The 23,843-nt window shown below is 45.7% G+C and overlaps 1 protein-coding gene across 4 annotated transcripts in view; it reads right to left on the reverse strand.

Moving 5' to 3' along the window:
• The window catches only part of MTA3 (metastasis associated 1 family member 3), a 1,736,304-nt gene that overhangs the window by 348,962 nt on the left and 1,363,499 nt on the right, over positions 1 to 23,843 (reverse strand). The window lies entirely within an intron of this gene.

The following is a 23,843-nucleotide window of genomic DNA, read 5'->3' on the forward strand; positions in this document are numbered from 1 at the left end:
CATCCATCCTTCTTTCCCCACTTCCCTGAGCCCAGACCACCTGATCTGGGGGAGGGGAGGCCAAGGGTGGAGGGGTACCCAAATCTTCCCAACCTGGGGTACTACCAGAGAAGGGATAGCTACCCTTCCCGGGATCAGCCCAGGGGAGAAAATAGAACCCTGTATCAGCCTGAGCGGGTTTCACAGTTAGAGCATCATGTCCAAAATATGGCACGGGATCTGGGTCACATACTGAGGGCTCAACAGAACCCTCGGATGAGCATGCCACTGCAGAATGCCCCAAACTCTGGGCCTGGTGCTCCAGAACAATGACGGGGGCAGCACCCCGATAACCCACCGGTTCCCAGGGAGGAGGGGGTGTAAAGCTTTGGAGGAAGCTTCCTTCCCCACTTGTAAACAGCCCCTGGAAACCCAGGAACTGGAAACAAAATCTCCTACCCCTGAAAGTCTGCCACCCAAGGAGCAGAGAGGGGGTAGGAGAAACAAAGGACCCAAACAGACTCATTTTGTTGAAGAGGTACAGGTCTTCCAATTTGAGGGAGAGGGATCCTCAGAGGAACCTGGGAAAAGGATCTTCTCCTTCAGAGATGGGGGAACTCCTCCCAAGGCAAAATGGGTCCCAAGGGATTCCAACCCAGACTGGCTAGATGTGGGGATTGAGCTGTCGCTGCCCATCATTCTATCCCAGAACCAACAATACCAAAAACCCCTGGTTCAAACCCATCCTGGTGACTGCCTCCAAAAAGGGAGGGGCGGCCCAGAACCAGGGGAACCTAAAACCGAATCAATAGACTGGGTAGATGTGGGGATCGAGCTGTCGCCGCCCATCATCCTATCCCAGAACCAACAGCATCAAAATCCCCGGGTTCAAACCCATTCTGGTGACTGCCTCCAAAAAGAGGGGGGCGGCCCAGGACCGGAACCAGGGGAACTCGAATATCCTCTTTCAAGTTGCCAACTTTTTCTTGCAGATTCCCATGACTCTCCACAGAATTCTGCCCAAATCTCTTCTCTCCCAATGTCCAAAACCAGAAAATTAGCCCACCCGTTGTCCAAAAATGTGCATTATCTGTGCCCCCTTGAGGAGAAGGAGGGAAGATACTATGCCCCGGTACAAGTACAGGGGCAGGGTACAATTTTGGCATTAGTGGACACTGGATCCCAAGCTACCCTTCTGTCCAAAAGGGCCTTTGATGAACTAAATGCAGGTAGGGGGGAGAATTACCGTATTCCTCTCACCTCTCTTCCTGGACAACTCCAGAACTTTGACGGGAAGGAAATTCCCGCTGAGGGGACTGCAGATTTGGACATCAAAATTGGGCGACACAAGGTGAAACATCCGGTCAGAGTAGTAACTCCAGAGGGCACCCCTTGTTTTGTGGGGAATGACCTCCTGAGAAGGTTGTCACCCCTAATAGATTGCGTAAACAAGGTCATCTGGACCCAGACTAGCCGACCAATAAAACTAAAACCGAGCGTCAACCATGTTAGTTTAAACGGCACCTGCCACATGGTAGAATTTCACTTCCAGAACAACCAAATTCCAGACGTGACAGTAATAGCAGTAGGACAACAGACACGTGATGGGGGGGGTCCTCTTTATTTCTGAAAATCAACCTTCCTTCCAGTTTAAGGTGGTATTCCACACTGGAAGGAAACACTCTGAAATTCTTTACTAATCCACAATGAGACATTCCCACTCCGATAGTCCAGAAAGATGTGAAATCAGCTCAGAGCCTGGCTGATGTTCAGCAAATTGGAGAGCAGTTGTTCATCCCTGTTCAGTTACATGAAGGGAAGGATTCTGTTCTCGCCCGAGTGTGTGTGAACAACAGTAAGAGCTTCATCAGCGAAGCCATGTTCCGCCAACTCCCAAAAGATCCAGCCATTCCCACATTCAAACTGATAGACAAATGGGAAATGGATCTGGAAACACCCAATTCCAAACATCTCCTGCCAAGCAGGTGTATGCTCAAAATCTCCATTGGCAACAAGAGCATAGTCCATAATTGTTGGGTCGTGCGAGAGGTCACTGCCGCCTTTTACTTAGGCAGTGACATTCTCAATCGCTTTGCCATTAGTTTGGACCTAATAAACTTCAAAGCTTGGTCCCGATTAGCGGATAATCCCGTGGGCTTTGATGATCCAGAAAAAGCATTTAGGTCAGCTCAATTGCTACCTTATGCAGTTGAAATTCAGATCAAAGAGGAAGTCACCATCCCAGAAAGGACCTGACAATTCTCCCTGGGAGTGAAAGTTAAAAGAGGACAAAAATTGAAAAACCCTGATGCTTATATTCATCTAAATGCTTCTCTCCAACAGCAAGGGTTGGGGGTAAACCCAACACCATTGGTCAATATAGAACATGACACCATTCCAATAGAGGTGGATAACAGCGACTTAAAGAGTATTACTCTAGCCGCAGGCACCATTATTGGAATGGCGGTTGATGACCGACATTTTTCCATTGATTTAGGAAATGAACTGTTAGGACCGATCCCCAAGGACTGTTTTGACAGTGACAGTGATGACAATACCACACCAGACAGGATCTTCACCCAGCATGGGGGGAACTTCCTGGTGTACACTTCCTGCCCTTATGATAAGGAAGATGTGACTTGTGACTTCAGGAGGGATGAGGTGATTTTCCAGGTCCATGAGGGCTGCCTTTCCCACCTGAAGCCTCCAGTCCAAATCAGCACTCTGAGCAGGGACTTCTCCACCCAGCTGGAGGAGGCTGCTGAGAAAGCAAAACCAGAAGTCTTTCCAGGCTTCAGGCAGATGGTGGAAGAGAGAGTCAACCTAGCTGATGCCTGCGTGACTCTGGAACAGAAGCAAAAGTTGAAACAAGTTTTCTTGGATTTCCAAGATCTCTTTGTGGTAGACTCATATGACTGTGGTCGCACCGACATCCACACAACCACAATTCCCATGGACCCTGGCATGACTCCAGTGTTTGTGAAGCAATATCGCTTGCCTCTCGCATCCATGGAGTCCCTTACTGAAATAATTAAGAACCTTGAGTCCTGGGGGATAATCCGTCCAGTACACAGCACCTTCAATAATTCGGTGCTGGGAATATTGAAGCCAAACGGCCAGTGGAGACTCTGCGCCGACCTTAGGGAGCTCAACAAATGGGTCCATACTTCCCGATGGCCTCTTCCCTACATTGACCAAGGACTGGCTCAGATTCAGGGGTCACAGGTATTCACTGCAATAGACCTGACCAATGGATACTGGACTGTGCCTGTCAGTAGGGAGGGCCAATACAAGCTGGCTTTTACCTTCGGGGGCCAGCAGTACACATGGACCCGGACTCCCTTTCGGATACCTCAACTCCGGCAATGAGTTCAACATTTTCCTACACAAGGCCATGCCCGACCTTGGTGCAAGGGGTAACCTGGCTTATGTAGATGATGTCCTCATCAAAAGTTCAACTGTGGAGGAACACATAGCGGAAATCCGTTATGTTCTGACCCAGTTGAGGGCCGCCGGAGCAAAACTTTCCTTTCAGAAAGCACAGTGGTGTAGAACCCGTGTTAATTTCTTGGGGAATGAGATTACTCCTCAGGGTCTCCGTCCCCAGGAAAAGAAAGTGGAAGCACTTCAGAAACTGAAAGACCCCACAACTCTGCAGGAACTAAGGAGCCTCCTTGGACTGACTAATTACAGCATAAAGTTCATTAAGGGCTACGCAGAGATCACTAGACCCCTGATTCATCTTTTGAAGGGGGGGTCAAGTGGGAATGGGGTCCAGAACAATCCAAGGCAGTAAGACAACTCAAAAGAAGCCTCTCACAAGCGCCTTGCCTAGCCTACCCTGTCAGAAACAAGGAGTTCTTCCTGGAGACAGGGTTCTCTAATACATGCTTGACGGCAGTATTATACCAAAAGCATGACAAGGTCAATAAAGTAATCTCTTATGCGAGCAAAACTTTATCCTCTGTGGAGGAAAAATTCAACGATTGTGAGAAGGCACTCCTGGCAACGGTGTGGGCATTGAAGAATTACCGCCCGTTCATCCAGGGGGAACACATCATAGTGGAGACTCCACACCAGCCTCTGCAATATCTCCAAACTGACAGAATCCGAGCCGGAAATGTGAGTAATTCCCAAATTACTTCCTGGATTCTGTCAATGCAAGGCTTTCCTGTGGAGGTCAGATATGGCCAAAACAAGAAGAGTCCCCTCGCGCAAGGTCTGGCTGACTTGCATGATTGTGCCAGAGAAAACTGTCTCGAGGACGAAAGTCTAAAAATCAAGGACAACATGGAGGCAAACCTTAATTCCCCACACAAAGTTTTTGAAGAGGACAAGTGTGAGGGAATGCCCACTGTCTATGTGGATGGATGCTCTTACCATGTTGACAACAACGGGGAAAAAGAACTGGTGGCCGGCGTAGTGAATGCATGGGTGAAGGAGTCCCCAGAACCCTCCGCTGGGTACAAAATTGGTCCCCGAAGTAGTCAGGTGGCAGAATTAATGCCTGTGTATCAAGCCATCCTCACTGCTGTCCAACATCAACTCCACGAACTGGTCATAATCACAGATTCAGATTATGTGCGAAACGGGTTCGTGCAGCACCTGGTTAATTGGAAAACCAGAGGCATGTTATGTGCTAATAACAAACCCTTGAAACATGGGAAGTTAATCCAAAATATTGATGATCTGGTCACCTTGAATGGGATGACCATCTATTGGAAAAAGATCAAGGGTCATTCCAAAGTAGAGGGACCAGACAAAACGGGGAATGACTTAGCTGATCAGCTGGCCAAAACCGGGGCCATCCAAGGGAATCTAATAGAGATTGAGTCCCTGTTGGGGGAAATCCAGGTCACTGATATCACTAGGTCCCAGACAAATGCTCACAATGATCTTTCAACTGCACAATGTAGTAAGGAGACCCCAGATGCTGATTTGATTACGGCTCAAAAGGGGGATCCAATAATTGGTAAGTTTTACCAACACATTGAGGACCCTGAGAACTTTCCCCTGACGGATACCAATTACATTGGGAAAGAGGACCTTAGTGTGTTGATGAAATGTCCAAAGATGTTCCGAATCCAAGACGGTTTGTTGGTAAGGAAAACCCAATCTGGCCATGATCAGTGGGTGGTCCCTACCTCATTCCGAAGCCTGATGTTAAGTCACGCCCATAATGCGGCCACCGCCGGTCATAGGGGGTTTCATACAACACTTGAAATCTTAAGAGAGGTTGCATACTGGCCACACATGGGGCAGGACCTCAACCAATACTTGAAGGGGTGTCTTGTGTGTGCACAATTTCAGCCAACATCCCTCACACACCAGGCGCCTCTCCAAAAGAGGGGGATGACACTGCCATGGTCAGATTTGCAAATCGACTTCATAGGCCCGTGATTCGCTCGACTAGGGGAAACAAGTACATGTTGACGGTCACATGCTTGTTTACCAAGTGGGTGGAATGTCTCCCGGCCCCAAACTGGCAGAAACAGCAGCTGCCCTGATGATTAACCACATCTTTTCCCATTTTGGTCTACCTCAAAGGATTGAGTCAGACAGAGGTAGCCATTTCACCAGCGAGGTAATGACAAAGATGTGGGAGATACTGGGGGTCAAAAGGAAGCTACATATTGCTTACCGGCCAGCCTTTTCTGGTGCAGTGGAGAGATACAACAGAACCATTGTGAGCATATTAAAAAAGTTTGTGGCAGATTTTGGGCCAAGTTGGGATATCTGATTACCTCTGGTCCTAATGGCCATCAGATCTACCCCTTCATCTGCAACTAAAATGTCACCTTTTGAGCTGATGACTGGACGCAAGATGGTGCTTCCCCAGCATTTGCTCTACAGGACCCAAGAGCAGACCTTGATAAATGCCTCCACAACGCATGAGTATGTGGAGAATTTAAGGAAACACCTCCAACAAGCTTTTGCCTATGCTCAGCGGAATCTAGAAAGATCAGCTGATAGCATGAAAACCCATTACAACCTGAAGACCACCCGGAAAGAATATAATGTGGGAGACCGGGTCTATCTATACAATTTCCAAAGGAACCAAGCCAAACAGCGAAAATGTTTGCCTACATGGAAGGGACCCTTTGAAATTATAGACAAGATCTCCCCAGTTGCATACAAGATCCGCATCCCCAAAGGTAGTTTGGTGGAAGGGGAAGACAAGTGGGTCCATATAAATCAGTTAAAGTGTTGCCATCCCAGGCACACCCTGCAGCAATTGGAGGAGTCATCTGCAATACCAGAAGGGGCCGCTCCAGAGTAATTCAGTTCCAACCCTAAAATATTCCACATATCAAAAATATAGAAACATGATGTAAATGTCTCCTAATTATATCCTGTTTTTAAAGTAAGACTGCAAAATGTATCCTGATGTATAAAATGTATCTGTTCGCCACACCATTAATAGTGGTGGAAAAATGTCTAGGAATGTGTATTGCCGCTTTGCTTTGTCATCCTAGGAGAAAGCAAACCCGGAGACTGACCATGGAAGAAGACCTGGAGACCGGGAGCAAAGATCCGAGGGGCTAGGGGTACCGCCCAATACTCCCATCAGGACCGGCGAGGAGAACCGATCGATCCATCCTGATAGAGGAAAAGATGCTGAACTTTGTCATCTGTGGAATCGAAAGAAGATGATGCGGACATCCCAGCGTGTGGATCAAAACATCCTTTGCACATGACTCCCCCTCGACTCGAAATCAAAGCGCAGTCGGGCGGGGGGGCTTGTCAGGGGTTTTGACCCGTGTTTGAGTTATTATGCTGCAACATTTGGGGCTATGGGCTCAGAAAATCCAAGATGGCCGAAAAAGCCCACATTGCGCCAGAATCCAGGAAAACCGTGCAGTTTTTGTGCACACCTAAATGGTCGCCTAACCTGCCACCCACCAGTGCGAGCGTGGTGGGCCAGAAGCGCCATGAGTGAAACGTGGTGCCAAAGGAAAAAACAGCAGTGCCTGTTAGCTCAGAAAGCGCTTTGAAATCACCTTTGTTTCTCTGAAATGCAAGCTAAAAATGCCTATTTTAAACATTGCAAGATATTCAAAAATCTTACTGAACACCAGCAGACATTTGGCAGAATATATTCTTGTGTGCATACAAAATCTGGAAAGATGAAGAGCCCAAAACAATGTTTATAACAAAACTGGCTGAGCTGTGGATGTCAGCAGCTGAAGTGAAATTGGACTTAAAGCCACTAAAATCGAAATGTTTAAAATAAATGAGTGACCTACTTTGAGTGTCACATAGGTTGCAACTGTTTAAATGTCATAGTTTTGAACTTAGAATCAGCGTTCTAGCTGCATGTGTAAAAATTGTAAGTTGATTTGGATGAAGAAAAACTGGGAACAAAAGTGACATTTAGCTGAAGCCTGGCTTAAAGAGATTGAATTCTGCCTGACAACTACCCCCGACGGGAGTTGAAACTTGCTCAACAAATGTTCCCAGGCCTGGCCTGCATTCTCCTGCCCTCACCAAAGGGAGATGACACCTCTCTGATTGGATTAGGGGAGGAGCAGCTGGGGACTGCAGGAAACTGAACAATGAGCCTTCCTTGGCTCAGGCAAATGGTAATTCAGGGGGGTCGTAAAATAGCTTCCTCTTGGGAGAAACTGGGAGGAGCAGTGCCTTTGTGAGCAACCTGAGCTGGAGGAAGTGGACAAACCAGAAATTCCACCATGTGCTTTGGGAAACCACACCCCTCTGGGCCAGAGCATAATTTTAAAAAGATGGATAATTCATAGTACGGACTTGTCAAAATTATATAATTAATATCATTATTCTTGTGATTTTTCTGTGCACCTTTTAAGAGGTGTTAGGACTCTGTACCATGTTCTGAGGCAAAACCCCATCAATTATGGAGATTGCAGACACGGGGTTCACGCTAGAAAAATGAAAATTTACTGGAATATGTGTAGAAAGGCGGTGTACATCTGTGTAATGTTTTGTAAAAATCCAATATTGGTAAACCAACTAAAAACGAAAATAAGTTGCCATTTTTGAACCCTGGCTCTTAGAAACATCAGAGTTGGAACAGAGACCTACCCGAAGTAATATATGATATGTAGATGTAATGTCAACCACTTGTGTATTTGGGAAATATGTTTAGTTATAAAATGATTTTCTAAGGTAAAAGCAAAGGGGAGTGTTCTTTCTTTGGAGCCATAAACATGACACCTGATGACATAGGATGACTCACTGCTCCCTTCTCAAATCAGGTCAAAGAGAAATCCTTGACCTATCAAATCATGAGTGGGTTGGGCATAGAAAGTTAGCATCCACACCCATTTTCAAAAGACATAAAAAGGACAACTGAAATCCAGGTAGGGACATTAATTTTCCAACCTTCAACTGAATTCCTGCGCAGCATGCTGATGGAGAACTCCAGAGGCCAGAACTCCAGAGATCCAGACTAACTCCAGAACAAAAACTCCAAAGAGCTGAACTCTTCAGCAGGCCCCCACATCTTTTGCAAACTATTCAACCGCCGGGCTGTGCGGTTTGCTGCTTGCTAAGAGTCCTGTGTATCCAGAACAGAACCAGTACCCAGAAAGCAGTGCGGTATCCAGAATCCACTTGATCCAGACCAGCAGAACCAGAGACCCAGACCGCTGTGAACAGAACCGGTGCCTGATTGACCCGCCGAGCAGAGAGAACCGCAGCTAAACTTGTTGACCAGATCTGTGACGAGGCCATTCCTTTCAAATTTATAGTGTGAGTACCCAGCTAGAACTGTGCAGAACCCATCTCTTAGCTTAAAATAATCTGATTCAAAACATTTGAACCTGTTTAGAACTGCATCATAAGAAATTGTGTGTTCCTCCTGTTGATTCAAACCTTTCAAAGCGCATCTGTCATTTCAAAACTGTAATTTCATTTCTGAAAAACTACCTTTACAAAATCTTTGGAACCGTGCATCCTAGGAACGAAATGTATTTTATTGTAAAGCTAAGATTCCTAGCTTTCCAACAAGCTCTAAACCGACTTGCTACTCCTTATAGCGCCTCCGTAATTGTGCTTGACGCACTCAAAAAAAAGCGCCGCGATTTGATATTTTGCTTCATTTCAACCACGTGTTGAAAGATCTGTCCTTTGCTTCCATTACTGAAATCCGTTTTCAACCTGATAATCCCTCATTAATCATTGTTAGTGTGGACCTGAACTGATTTGAAGTATCTCTCACTCACCCTGAACCTCTAGAGGGAATTAAAATCAATTTTAGCATATTTCACTCCCTTGCAAATCACCTGAAAGTCTTTTGTCTGTGTTTCAAAATCATCCCTGGTGCTATAAGCTTGCTAAGGGGGAAACTGAATTTGTATTGTACTATGATTATATTCCTGAAGACAGTGTGTGTTTCTTCCATACCTTACATTGCATAGGGGGGAGTGAATTGTCAGAGAAAAAGTGATCATCTTATCTTTTGCTGAAATCATATCAAGTTTATTTCTGTACTGCCTTTTATTCATCTTTGCATCTTCTTGAAACCATAAAGCATTCTCAGCTACCTTATCCTCTATACTACTCCTAAGTAATTAAACCAGTGTGCTGGTATAACATCATCCATGGTTGATCACTGTCATATGTCTAAGTGTGATATCAAATATTAATTTATTATAAAAGTGTGATATATATCTATTGTTTAATTTTTCAAATAAACCTTTTTCATTTGCAAAACAAACCTACTTCTTGGCTCAGTGTGGCCAGGGGGATTCTAAGAGAGGGGCGTTATGCAAGGGTTCCTCATCCAGATTATAACTTGTCATGAAAATATATAAATAAGGGCTTCCCTTGAGCAATCCCAGACAAGGCACTGACTTAGTGGGATTGCTGAATTGAAGTCACTTGACAGCCTCCAGTACTGACGGGAGAAGCAGCTGACTTTCTCCACAGGGACAAAAGAAAAGAACATCCCAATCTCCCAACTTCCCCTTGATGGGCGGTCAAAAACAAGTTGGAAGGGGGGCTCTGTGGGATGTATTGACCCACTCCATTATGCTACGCGGCATCGCCCTGCCAATTATGGGGAAAGAAACAGGCAAAACCCTTGTGCGTGCCAAAAACCTACAAAACCTACCAAAACTGTGTGCTTCAGCACACAAAAAGAGGGCTGCACAACCTGCCACCCATGGTGCATGTGCGGTGGAATAGAGAACACCCTGCAGAAATGTACCAGTTGGTCTCATGACCAGCAAACAGAGTGCAGACAGAGAAGCAGCACTTTGCAAATGAAACCTCAAAATGTGCCTGCAAATGTCATGTGCTTTGTTGCTAAAAACTCCAAAATGCCTATAACACAACACTCTTCTACATTCACAATCTTGCCTGGTGCTAAAATTCACATATCAAATGAAGCATTGTGAAACATACAAAGTCTGAAAACTGACAGCCTCTATGCCAAATTCTGGATGCAGTACCTTGGGCCGCCTGAATGACAGCTGTCAGAAGACGTTACTGATGAAGCCTGCTGGATTAGCAAACAGAAAAAGGATTGTTGCCAAAAAGGAATACAGATCTTAGTTGTGTTTTGATCCCACAGATTTTAAGGCTAAGAAAATAATGTACTTATGTTTGATGCAACAAAGTTGGTTTTGCTGGATTTAAAAGATAATTAGCCTGGCTGGGGCTAAAAGAACTGGAAAAGCAGGTTTCTCTCCTAGAAGGAGGGCTTCCCTCTCATCAGAAACTCACGGGGAGGTGTTAATTGCTGGTCAGCCCAGACTTTTGTCTATAGAAAGCTAAGGAACAATGGGCATCTTCCAACCCAGGATAATGAAGGTGTGAAAGGCCATAAAACTGCTGCAGCCCAGGAAACTCCTGGCTGACAGAAGCAAATTCCAAAGGAGGAGCCCACCACAGGCTTCAAGGAGTGACAATTACTGACCATTTGGTGTTAACAGGATATGTAATGGACATTTTAAAAAAGGTGTATAATTTATTATCAAAAGGGGTGCAAAATCTGAAAATGGCAGATTAATTAACCTGATTTTTAGCACTACCTTTGACTTTAACTAAGTACAACCGTGTAGCTTATTCGGGAAAGGAATGGCAAGAAATGTGGGTTTATTGGGTCTGTATTTCTGCTAGAATGGTGAAACTTTATACACTCCCATGTTAAACACACACAATTGTGGAAAGTTCCATAAAAATTGGAAACTTTGTTCATAGTGAAAAGGGCAAAATTCTGTAGAAAGTTAAAACAAGATCCTACAGCTGCGAGATTTTGATGAAAGGATGCTACATAAAATAGGGCCTGCTGAATTGAAATATCCTCAGAACTAAGAAGGGCAGATCCCGTGCTGTGCTGTGCCGTGCTGTGACCAGAGCGCCTTGCTGACCCTGTCCAATCCGATGTACCCAGCTGTCAGTCCCTAATAGATCCGATTCAATGGTCCAGAATCCTGACGCCCAGAATCCTGACGGTCCAGAATCTTAAATCCATTGTTTTGTGAGTATTAACAGGAAGCTAGAAACTGTTGATTCCCATGCATTATCTTTTCCCCTCCTAACCTCTGATCTATCCTTACTTCCATAATCAGTAATATTGTTTAAATCCGTAGTGAAATCTTATTCTGTCTATCTGTAAAATCATCCTTTTCCTAGTCATTTTTTCAACTTTGATCTATTAATTTCATTCGAGTGACCAGCCTAGTGCTCCAGGGTGGACAGCGAGGAACCAGGATTGAGTCGCGAATCACTCCTGACTCTTACGTTGTGCCGTCCTGGTGGCTTACCTTGGATGCTTTAGTCCATAGTCAATATTTTTCTGATTTTAAAACTGAAGCCTCTTTCCATTCTCGTGCCTATCTCACAAAAAATAACCTTTACTAAAACCTCTACAACTCCCTCAATTATTGAGATAGAAACGAAATTTCAACTCCTACTTGTGCCTAACATCCATAGCTATCCATAGAACCCAAAACAGTGCGATTCTCCCGTTATTGTGAATATCGCACACAGAAGTTTGCCGCGAATTTTCATTTTGAGAAATCTTTACACGTGTGAAATAGCTTCCATTTGTTTCCAACTTGGATTTTATGATTGCAAATGTTTTCCGCTGACTAAATCTTTGTTTATGCTTGTGTGCAATTGTTCAAAGCGGCTCCCGTAGGAATTTAGAATAATTTAAGCATTTTTCCACACATTTAGAGTTCTTGCTCAGCCACTTTAAAAGCCCACTTCGTTTTTCTCTTTCTGTGTAAGGGAGGAAGAGGGAAGTGAGACATTGTTTGATCTGTACTATTCCTGAATACCTGCTCTGTCCTTCCATCTCTTTGCATTGCCTATTGGGAGTTGAGGGTTGTTGCAGGGGGAATTTCTAACCATAGTGCTATCTGATCTGAAACCAACACAAAATTATTATTTTCTGTGCTGCATTTGTTTTGCTCATTACTTATTTCTAGTGTATTAAAGATATTATTCAGTGTTCTGTCACCCCATTGGTGACTGTTGTTACCTATTAAAATATATATATTGTGATTTTGATCTTAAATAAATAAATAAATAATAACTTTTACAAACCAGCCTGATTCCTGGTCCAGCGTGACCCGGGGTATTTTTAAGTAAGGGGTATGATACGAGTGGTGCATCTTTCAAATAATTCAATCTATATATCAAATAAGTTTTTCCATTGCGCTGTACACTAGGCCGAGAGCAGAGTGTATAGCCTGATTGAACTCCTTAACAGCACTGCCAGTTTTGCTTGAGAAGTAAGACACCCTGAACACATCTACAAAAGCCAAGTAAGCAGCTTGAACAGACAGCAGTGAGGGGTTTTTCTTAAAAACCTCAAAATAGCCAGTCACTTTTATTCTACTAGGAAGGCAGAGACTAAGAGAGAGAGCGGACTGAGAATCAGGCGTTGAACAGAAGCCTAAATTATTTACGTTTTATTGAATTCCCACTATGTGACCTCAGTTAAGCCTAGGGCCTTAGTTTCGGTTTGTTATAAGAGAAAAGCTTGAACCAGAGAATTTAGCTTGGAGTCATCTGTTGATCTCTGGCCGTGACTCCAGAATATACATGTTTAATAAAGTCAAAAGAGTTAATTTATACCCTTGCCATGACCACATTTTGACTTATCGTAAAACCACAAAATCTCAGGCACAAAAATCGGTATCATGAACATCTAACTATCTTATGCCAAAGATCATACTGTAATACTTCTTAAAAATGTAAAAGAAAATGTCACTACAAATTGAAAAGAGAGACACATAGCCATTGCTTGCCTTCATCTATAAACTGAAATCGGTATTACTGTTCTCGCACTTGTTGCTAAAATGTCAATTTTCAATACCAGGCCTAGATTTGTTGTAAACCTGTGTTCCTTTAAGGCTGTTAAAGGGCGGCTGACTTTCTAGAGGCAACCACGAGGGAGCAGAGAGGCAAGCCATGTCCATCTTGTGCCATTCAAGTGACATCAGATGCTCTGAGTTTCTCAAACCTGCCTGAAAATCAGATCCTGCATTCTTTAAAACAGTTTTGCTTAGAATAAACATGTTAGCGAGCTAAAAGGTTTTCGAGGAAAGTGCTAGGTGGGATATTAATTTCAATGTTCTACAAATGTAGCTCAGATGATATACCAGATATTTGGGTTCGAGGTTCATTAGTCCTGGCTCCGGGCTAGTTTCTAGGGCAGTAGACTGCCACCTTGAACAGCAGTCACAGCATTCATGACATCTTTCTATTAGGATGCCCAGGGAAGGCTGGTCAGTAGACGCAGCATAGAGTGTGCAAGGTAAATAACCTAGAAAGTATTTGCTATTTAGAGGCAACCTTTAAAACGTATCTTTCTTTAGCTAACATACTGAGAAAAGGTTTCTCAATGGGGTGCCAAAAAAAACTAAAGTTATGATATGGCATTTATATCGCGCCTATAAACAAGTGTTTCAAGGCGCGACGAGGCAAGGGAGGGGAAACAGAGGGAAGACAGAGACAACAATCCTACTAGGCCAGGTGACATTGAGATCGCGCAAGTGCAGGGGAGGGGTGAAGGGGAAAAGTGCAGGAGGAAGGGGACAGTGCAGTACATAGCATAACAGTAGAATACATAGAGACAATAAATAAAAGTGCAGCCAGCTGGTGGCAAGTGCAAGGGTAAGTGCAGACATCATGTGTCAAGTTCTATTAGGGGCTGTAGGGATACAGAAACAGTCCCTGAGTGCAAGGGTGACCAGGGGGGCAGTGTAAGTGTGCAACTGTCAGGGGTTGGGGGGGCTGGGTCTGAGATCAAAGGGTAGCCAGGTAACCAGTGCAGGATCAGATCAAGCCAGGAGATCAGCAGGGGAGAGGAGGAGATAAAGCAGAAGCCAAGAGGAAGGTCTTGAGGTGCTTCCGGAACCGGAGATGGTCCACCTCAAGTTTCGGAGAAGCAGGAGGCTGTTCCAGAGGGAGGCCCCAGCAGAAAAAAAGAGATCTACTACCAACTCGCTGCTTGGAGAAGCAACTAACCCTGAGGGAGTTGGAGGCGGATGAGCAAAGAGCCCGAGAAGGAAGATATTTAGGAAGAGAGAGTTGAAGGTATTGAGGTCCCAGGCCCCAGAAGGCCTTGTGGACAATGCAGAGGGTTTTGAACTTAATCCTCACCGCCACTGGGAGCCAATGCAGAGATTTCAGTCCTGGAGAGATACAATCCCTGGGCTTGCAGTCGTGTTCTGGATGAATTGCAGAGGGCGGAGAGTAGAGGCAGGCAGATTTAGAAAGAGGCTGTTGCAGTAGTCCAGCCTAGAGAGAACCAGGGCTCTGGAGACGGTGAGCCTCTGGGGGAAGGAGAGGAAAGGAAGAATACCTCTGAGGAGGTGCAGCTGGTAGTGTGACTTTTTAGAGATATCAGAGATGTGAGGAGAGAAGGAAAGTGTGGAGTCTAAGATGATACCAAGGTTTTTAACCTCACAGGTGGGAGCAGGAAGAGGGCCAAAAGAGGCTGGCCAAAGAGTGACAGGAAAAGAGGGAGCAGGTGTGCCGATGAGGAGAATCTCAGTCTTACTGGCATTAAAGCAGAGATCATTGGCGGCACACCACTCCTGGATGGTGGACAGTCAGAGATGAGTGAAGAGGAGGTGACTGAAGGGAGCCTGAACATGTGCTGAGTGTCATCCGCATAGCACTGAAAGTTGGGGCAATGCGATGGCCAAGAAGTGCCAGGTATTGGTTGAACAGCCAGGGAGTGAGGTTAGACCCCCACAGGTAGAGATAGAGGAGAGGAAGGACCCAAGTTGGAACTGGGAAGGTCGGTCGGGGAGGAAGGAGGTCAGCCAAGCCGGGGCCTGATCGGTGATACCCAGGTTATCACAAGTTACATGGAATCCATCCTCAGGATAAATTCTAATATTATTATTAGGATATTTACTGAAGGACCTGGCTTCGGAAAGCAACGGAGCGCTTTACAAACATAGGGGGAATAACAAGGTTAGGGAGCAGGAAACAAGAGAGTGGGGATCTAGCAACAGGGGAGGGAAGGGAATTGTCAGCATTGGGTCTACAAGTAACCACGGGAGGAAACAGTGGGCATCAGTTCACCAAGTCTCAGGTATCATGGGAAGTGGATGGTGTATGGACCTAGCTGAGAGGGAGGATCCAGTCGTTGAAGAATGGAGGTACTTGTGTTCTTTCCTGAACTGTAGAATCGAAGTGGCGAGCCTAATGTTGATAGGGAGGAGGTTCTGAAGTGTAGAATCGAAGTGGCGAGCCTAATGTTGATAGGGAGGAGGTTCTGAAGTGTAGAATCGAAGTGGCAAGCCTAATGTTGATAGGGAGGAGGTTCTGAAGTGTAGAATCAAAGTGGCGGGCCTAATGTTGATAGGGAGGAGGTTCTGAAGTGTAGAATCGAAGTGGCGAGCCTAATGTTGATAGGGAGGAGGTTCCAGAGTCTTGGGGCGTAGACAGATGTTAGCAAAAAATAAAATCAAACAGTAATAGTTGTGCAGTACTATACTGAGACTACACCGTGAAAATTGCAATACACGGCCTCATACGTTGGGTGGTGTGGTGAAATACTGCAGTAATACCGTACACTGCCACATTACCGCACAGCCCAACTATGAGTTTGGTAGTACGTTGGAGGAATCGCCTCCAGCTATGAACTGGAAGTAAATCTGCCCCTTTACACGAAATTCCGCCAAAATCCCCCATAGAGTCCAATGGACTCCAATTAAATGGAGACTTACGTCACCACTAATACCGCCAGACCCATTTACCATTGAAACACCGCCAAACTCTTAATGAGCCCCACGGTGTTGGATTATGGCACCAGGAGGAAGCATGCACTTTTGAGTGTATTTTATCAACACTTTTCAGTATGTTTGGTGATTTCAGATATCATAAATCTATGCTATTATTTTAAAACATTTTGAAAAATGACATTCATCAAGTTTTGACCCTTTGCTAAACAAAGAATGCATAAGCATTCATAAGGCCAAAAGGGGATAGACGGTACACAGACAAAAGTTTAAAAAAAAACATTTCTTAGTCTGATTGTGAGCAAACATTGTCCAAACGCATTGTACATAAGCTATTGTTCTGGGGCCCGTTGACATGAGTATGTTTAAATGAATTCTCTTAAATGCAAGCAGCACACACCGTAAACAAAGGATACTCTGCCTTAACGGGAAATGAGTCCCAACTCAATGCGGATATATACTTCAACCTAAACAATTCTCAAAAATAAGAACTTATTTAGATATTTCCTTCCAATGACAGCACATTTTGCCAGAAGGATGGCCTGCAGCCGGATCTGAAAGCTCGGCCTGCAGCTCCCCAGAGCTCCTTTAAAGCGTGCTGTACAGTTTGCAGCAAAAAAAGACAACTTTGCGGCTGAATGGCAGACTATTCTCTGTTAAACAGATACTGGTGACATGTCAAACAGGTGTTGACAGGTTATATAGAATTTGTGTGAGATTCAAGACAGTGAGGGAGGAGAAGGTGGAGCTTGAGAGAAGACTTATATGAGTGAATAATCACAGTTTTTGACATGATAGGGAGGGGTGTTCCAGTGGAAGGGGCACGCAGAGGGAATGGAGTTGTGGAACAGAACATTTGGGGAGTGAAGAAGATCAAAGGGTCCACCGGCAAGTGGAGTGAGAAATAATGTTTGCTAGGTAAGGGGCAGCAATCCATGCAGGGACTTATAGACAAGCAACAGACATTTAAAAAGGGGGAAGGTGGGGTTGTGGCTGAATTGTCAAGACACAAGGCATCCCTGCTCCTGAAGCACCTGCAGAAATGTATTTATTGTCCAATGGCCATGGACAAGCAATCCGGCATAAAGTCCTGGAGTTTTGGAGACAGACCTTGGAGGAGTGTCAGCTACACTATCCCCTGGACGGCGTGGTACTGCCTTACCCAAGATGGCCATTGTTTTCATCAGGGAAGCAGCACTGATGAGGAGTCCTGGAGCTGGCTTGTGAGGTGGCCTTCATCGAACCATGCTTGCCAGCAAAGGACAACCTTGTGCTGGGACCTGCATGCTGTGGTGCACCAAGGAGAAACACAAAATCATTTGTGCCGAGAGAGGAAGAAGTGACGAGAGGTGGCAGTGCTGTCGCTGAGGAAGACCCGCCATGTCGCTGCTCTGTGCACACCCAACATGTTAAAAGAGAGGAGGCAGTGTTCCCTGCTGTACACAGTGTAGTGGACTGGGTTTGCGTGGAGAAGTGGTATTCAATCTTTTTTATAATGAGAAACCCTTGAGTAAAAATATTGCTTGTGGGCCCCTGGCCCCACCCCCCCAACTAGCTATCAGTAAGCACAGACACTGCCATATTTCGAAGGGAGGCGTGTGCTAACAAACACGGAGTTTTGTGGTTGAGATCGAATTGCTGACGCCTTTGTGTGTATATATATATATATATATATATGTTATAGATGGATCACAAATTGGACACTGCCTTATAGCAGGTTATTTTGCATTGTTTTATTTTTAATCAAAGTTTTCTTTTCTTTCTTAAATCATCAAAAATAGAGAGTGCAGTCAAAGAAACAATAATAAAAAGCTTTTAAATCACAAAAAGATATTTCAAATGATTCTACTTGTTGTGTCCAATTTCTATTCACCTCTGTTGAAAATGTGATAAACTAATTATCTGAATCCCAGTGTCCAAGTTTTAACATTATATGGCACTGTTCACTAAACCCTCTCGTTTGACACCAGATTTCGGTGGCTTTAAGTCAATTCTGTACAGTGTGCATACATCTGGAGCGACTGCGCCAGCACTGCCAGGGCCTTTGCAATAGCGGGACCACGCCCATAGCCACTCAACAAAGTATAAAGTTCTGGCAATGTGTTCTAGTTCTAGGTCTGACGCAGTACAAACCAGGCCCTATAACATTGTTTGTCTGAACCAAATATATAGGTACGCGAGTCAAAGGTCTTCCATTTAGAGCTTAATGTGTTTGTCAACCAACTGACCCAGAATCTTCTTTCCCAACTCCACTCAACAACTTTCCTTAAAAAACGAAGGTTTTTACATCGCCCTCTACCCTCAAAACCTCCCCAAAGGCAACTTCATTTTGCAATTTAATTGCGCGACAAAAGCTTCCGGGCTACTGAGGACACAAAGAGAGGGCTGTTACCTCAACAAAAGACACATGAAAAACAAAAACCGGGTCTAGCTCTTCAGTGTTTATAGTGAAAATGCAGTCCGTGTGGCTGTGATGCCACACATTGCAGAGGAGCCGGAGTATGGGACACATGACTGCTTTACTCACATAATTCACCCATGTGAAGCTGTTTACCGTGCACTCGGTGTTCTTTTCAACAGCACATTGATGTTTAAAATAGTGCTAGGAAAGCCAGGAGTGACTTGGGCCAGTTTGGGTCAAATGCCTGCTCTAGATCGACCTCTGATTTGTGCCAGTACATGCTCAAACCCCAGGCCAACACTGAGTCCCGATTGCCTGTCCGAAAAAACAACGGAGACCTGTTCTCAATGAAAAAGGGTCTGTGTTTAGTATTGGTGTTGGATATGGACAGGGGTGTGTGGGCTTCATTGTCATTTTCTACATGAGGCATGCCCCAGTACCCCTTGACTTCCTCTAGCTGTATGGCTAACACACAGGGGCGGACTGGCTATGAATCAGTTCAGGCATTTGCCCAAAGGGCTGGATACACCAAAATAGCCAGGACTGCCTCCTTGTGGGTGGTCACTGTTGTATCCTGCCGGACACCGTACATGAGTGGGAGGGCCACATGGGTGGAGCTGAGGGGAGACAATGGAAGTGACGTGTGGGAGAAAAGCTCAGTTGTAAGAGTATGAATAAAGAAGAAGGTTGCCCATCTCTATCTCCTCATACCCTTACCGTGTTGTGTCCTACCTCCGCTTCCCAGGAAGCACATCTTGGAGACTATAAGGGAGATGGTAAGGGAGATGCTCCACGTGCTCCTACACCGTTGCAGGGTCTCCACTGATCACTCGACATTACTGTTGACTTCTGGGGGCCAACAGCTCTGAGCCTACATCCAGGCCTTTTCCCCATAAACAAGATCCGGCCTACCACTTGCAGCAGCAGCGACCGTGGTACACAAGCGAACGCCCACTACCGCACTGCTCCCAGGCCTCCATCATCCGTGCCATAGTCTGAAAACACAAGTTGTGGCCCATTACTCTGCTGGGCTTCCAGAAGATGCCATTCCCCTTGTTGTTCCCGCATCCGGGCTCACAAGCCACCATCCACTATCGGACTGCTCCCAGGCCATTGTAGTCTGTACCACAGTCTGGGCACTTAAGTGATGGCCCGTTATTCTGCCAGCCTTCCAGAGGACGCTGTTCTTCTCCACCACACCCCCATAACCCGTGCTCACAGCCTGGGCATAAGGGCGACAGCTCGTTGCTCAACAAGCCCTCTCATCAGGATTTGTTCCGCAGGGCCTCCTCGGACAAGTAACAGCTGTGCACACACATCCAGGTATGCCATAGCAGGCCCACCATCCAGCCACCCTACCAGGCCCAACCAGGTCACAGCAACACAGCCACCAGGTGTGCCACGCAGCACAGCAGAAGCAAAGTTCACACACTCCACTGGTTACTAACACATGTAACACTCACATACAAGTCACCACACAGGAACAATGCAGGAAGAAGGCATGCACCCCCAAGGTGCTACTCAAGTACACAGAGCAGTGTTTTTCTGGATACCATCCCCATTTGAATAAGCCCCCACCTCTGGTCGCGGCTCAAGGTGGACCAGCTGGTTCAAGGACTTTGATGACTTTATCAATGCTGTCTGGGACAAAGCCGCCACCGACATGGCCCACATTTTTATGAACCTGGCATGGAAAGAAGTTAGGCTAGTGCTCAGAACCTTCCAACCAGCAGAGATAACTTTGTATGCTACGCTAGTAGCTAGCCTCCCTCAATAACACATTTGTGGCCCACTGCAACAGAGATTAAGAAAGGTTCACATTCATACAGTGGAGCCAGAGATCACAGGAAACCGGGACGAGTATGTCCTCAGATTACAGAAACAAGTAAGCCGCTGCCAGTTCGACACGTTCTCTGATGAAGAAGCCATATGGTCTGGGAATAACAAGGGTTCACGTCATCCACATTCTGGAAGCACCAGCTCAAAAAACCTCGACCGTTTGCAGAAATTCTTGATCTGGCCCGAGTTTACAAGAGTGTAGACTCGCAAGTGGCAGTGGTAGAAGCCCTGAAAACAGCTGTAGCAGCGATGACCACCAACCTTCCCAAACCATACAACACACGACCAGCTGACAGACCGCCGCCCAAATACAAAACTGGCTTGGAGCCACGCATACCAGTGAACAGAGCGGCCCACACATACTATTGATGCGGTTTCCCATTACCACACAAATGCCCATGTCCTGCCCTGACACAAACATGTAGCAACTGCGGCCGGGTGGGTCATTACTAGCCGGTGTGTAAGAATGGATGCCTATTTCCCACACAACAATCAGAAACGAGCGATGCAAGAAGACAGGTGGTGAGCTATATCACCACTGGAGACCATCCATACCCTCTCCACAAGAAGAAGGGCGAGACTAACACCTCAGGAACCTCACAATGAATACGTATGGCTGACGACGGAAGACACAGGTGAAGAAACCTCTTTGAAAATCACACTGAGCATACAGAGGCAAGATGTCCTCTTTATCAACGACATAGGGACGACTGTAAACATAATGGACGAAAGGCAATTCAACAAGCTAAATGTCCCTCACATAAAGTCTCCATCATCAGCTCGCATTTTCTAGTTGGGTGCCACCAACCCACTACCCTGCGTGGGACGATTCTCCTAGACCATCCAGAATCACAGATTAGCAGTGTTGGCCACATTGCACATACTCAAGAGACCGACATTCAGTCACTGCCGCCTGTGTTTTAAGACTGCAAAACGACTTGGCCTCATTGCCATTGTTTGCCACATGGAGAGGAGGCAGGTGAATTGGTCCACGGGCGAACCACTGACAAAATAAATTATTTAAGCTACATTCCCATGACCAGTGACTGGGACTAGCCTGGGTGCTCTCAAGGCCCCCCCCAATCCAGCTGCACATAAATGAAGCCATACTTCCAGTACCCCAACACACATGACGAGGAGGGTTCCACCTCCAACACAAGGTTACTGAAGAACCACAACGTCTCCTTCAAGATCAAATCATTGAGCAAGCAACATGCGAACACCATGGGTATCGCCAGTGGTCATAGTGCCTAAAGAAGAAGGGGTGCATCAGACTGCATTGACATGCAAATTCCGAATGCAGGAATAGAGAGAGAATGCCATCCAGGTCAAAAAATGGAGACATCATCATAAGGTTAAACTGGGCAATCAAATTCACCAAGGTGAACCTTAATCAATACCACGAGGTCCTCCTCCATCCAAACTCCTGAGCCATCATGATATTTGTGACGCACAATGTGTTATACCGCTACAAATGCCTAACTGTGGTATATCGTCAGCGGCCGAAATCTTCCATGAGACAATAAGAAGAATACTACATCCATTTCCACAATTGTTCAATTGTGCTAAAGGCGTGCCAGTCATTGATGTAGGCTTGTCTCAGCCTGGACAAATGTACGGTAAACCAAGAACAGCTTGAGTTCTTTGGACACATCGTCTCCAGAAAAAGGATGATCCCTGATCCTAGCAAAGTACAAACCATTCGACAGCTCCAGGTCCCATCGCAGATTGCTGAACTGCGATCATTCCTTCGGATGGCCAGCTACTGTTCTAGATACATCAGAACCATTTTTTCAGCACCTGAAACAGGTGGTCACATTTCATTGGACGTGCCAGTGCCAGAGAGCATTCAAAGGCATCAAATATGCCCTGACTGAGACACACCACCTACCCTATTTGGACTTGAAGAAAGAGATGGAAGTTACAGTAGATGGCAGTCCTGTGAGGATGGGCGCCATCCTAGCACAAGCTGATCTTGACAACTCTCAGGAAAAGATGATAGTGGTGTACGCTAGCGGAACACTGTTGGTCATCGAAGCGGCATACTCACAACCAGAGAAGGGGAACCTTGCAACGGTGTGGCCATACAAGTACTTACACCACTTACTAGTGGGAAAACAGTTCACACTGGTTACACTGGGCCCTTCTTTCGCTATTTGAAAATACCAGCATGTGCATTCCCCCTTGCATTAAAAGGTGGGGAATGCTGCTCCAGGAATGACTACTCCATCATTCATCGTCCAGGAAAAGACCTTCATCTAGTGGATTACATTTCAAGAAACCCAATTGCCGGTTATATTCACATGGCAGGGAATTCAGGAAAAGAGTAAATTAACTATGTGGCTTACAATGTGCTCCCACCAGCCCTATCAATAACAGACATGTGGTCCTCACAATCCAAGCAGCAATCGCCCTCACCAAAGACGATCAGTGGAAGAACTTCCAGTGCCACATCGCAGGACAAATTGACATAAATAAAGATGACCTATGCTGGCTAGTAACGTTGCATGCAGAGCTGGCCATCTCAGTGGACTCACTTCTCCTTCAGGGCGCATGGCTGGTGATTGTGCTAAGATTGAGAAAAACTGTGGTTGAGCTAGCGTATGAAGGACACCGAGGTGTGGTCAGCATGAAGAAATTGCTTCGCCAGTATGTGTGGTTTCCACATATTGATGAGGTGGTTCGGGCAACCATTGGACAATATGAAGCATGCCAACTGACGGCAACAGTCAACGCTGATGGCAGTAATGGACCTACCAAAAGAAATATGGCACGCAATGGCAATTGAGTTTTCTGGCCCTATGCAAGAAGGAATATACATATTGGTCTCAATTGATGAATATTCAAGAATTGCATTACGAGAGGTGTACAGTTAAACTTCAAAAGCACTGCTCTGGCACTCGACAAAGTGTTCAGCAATTGGGTTGTTCCAATGGTCATTAAGTCAGACAATGGCCCGCTGTTCAGCAGCCATGATTTCAGCAGACTGGCTGACCATTTAGGGTTCAAACACCAGAAAACCACAGCATTGTGGCCCTAAGCCAATGGCAAGGCCGAGAGGTTCATGGCAACGATCAAACACACAACCCAAAAAGCTGAGCTAGAACACGTGTCTGTGCAACAGGCACTATGCAAATTGCTGAGCCAGTATCGCACAACCCGGCATGAGGCTTCATGAATGACACCAGCGGCACTGATGATGGCAAGACCAGTGAGAACAAGTATGCCCTATTACGGGTTATTCCAACATGACAACGATGAGGAGATCCGAGCAGGAGACACAAGAAAGGAGATGGCCACAAAATAATACACCGATCAGCTGAGGAAAGCAGCAGAGAAAGACCTTGACATTGGAGACGAGGTAATTGTGCAACGGAAACAGATGTGGAAGACTGACTTGAGGTATCTGCCAGAAACCACCACAGTGATAGCCA

The sequence above is a fragment of the Ambystoma mexicanum genome, chromosome 4q (genome assembly GCF_040938575.1).
Source record: "Ambystoma mexicanum isolate Mex_15411 chromosome 4q, UKY_AmexF1_1, whole genome shotgun sequence".
In the NCBI taxonomy this organism is placed as follows: domain Eukaryota; kingdom Metazoa; phylum Chordata; class Amphibia; order Caudata; family Ambystomatidae; genus Ambystoma; species Ambystoma mexicanum.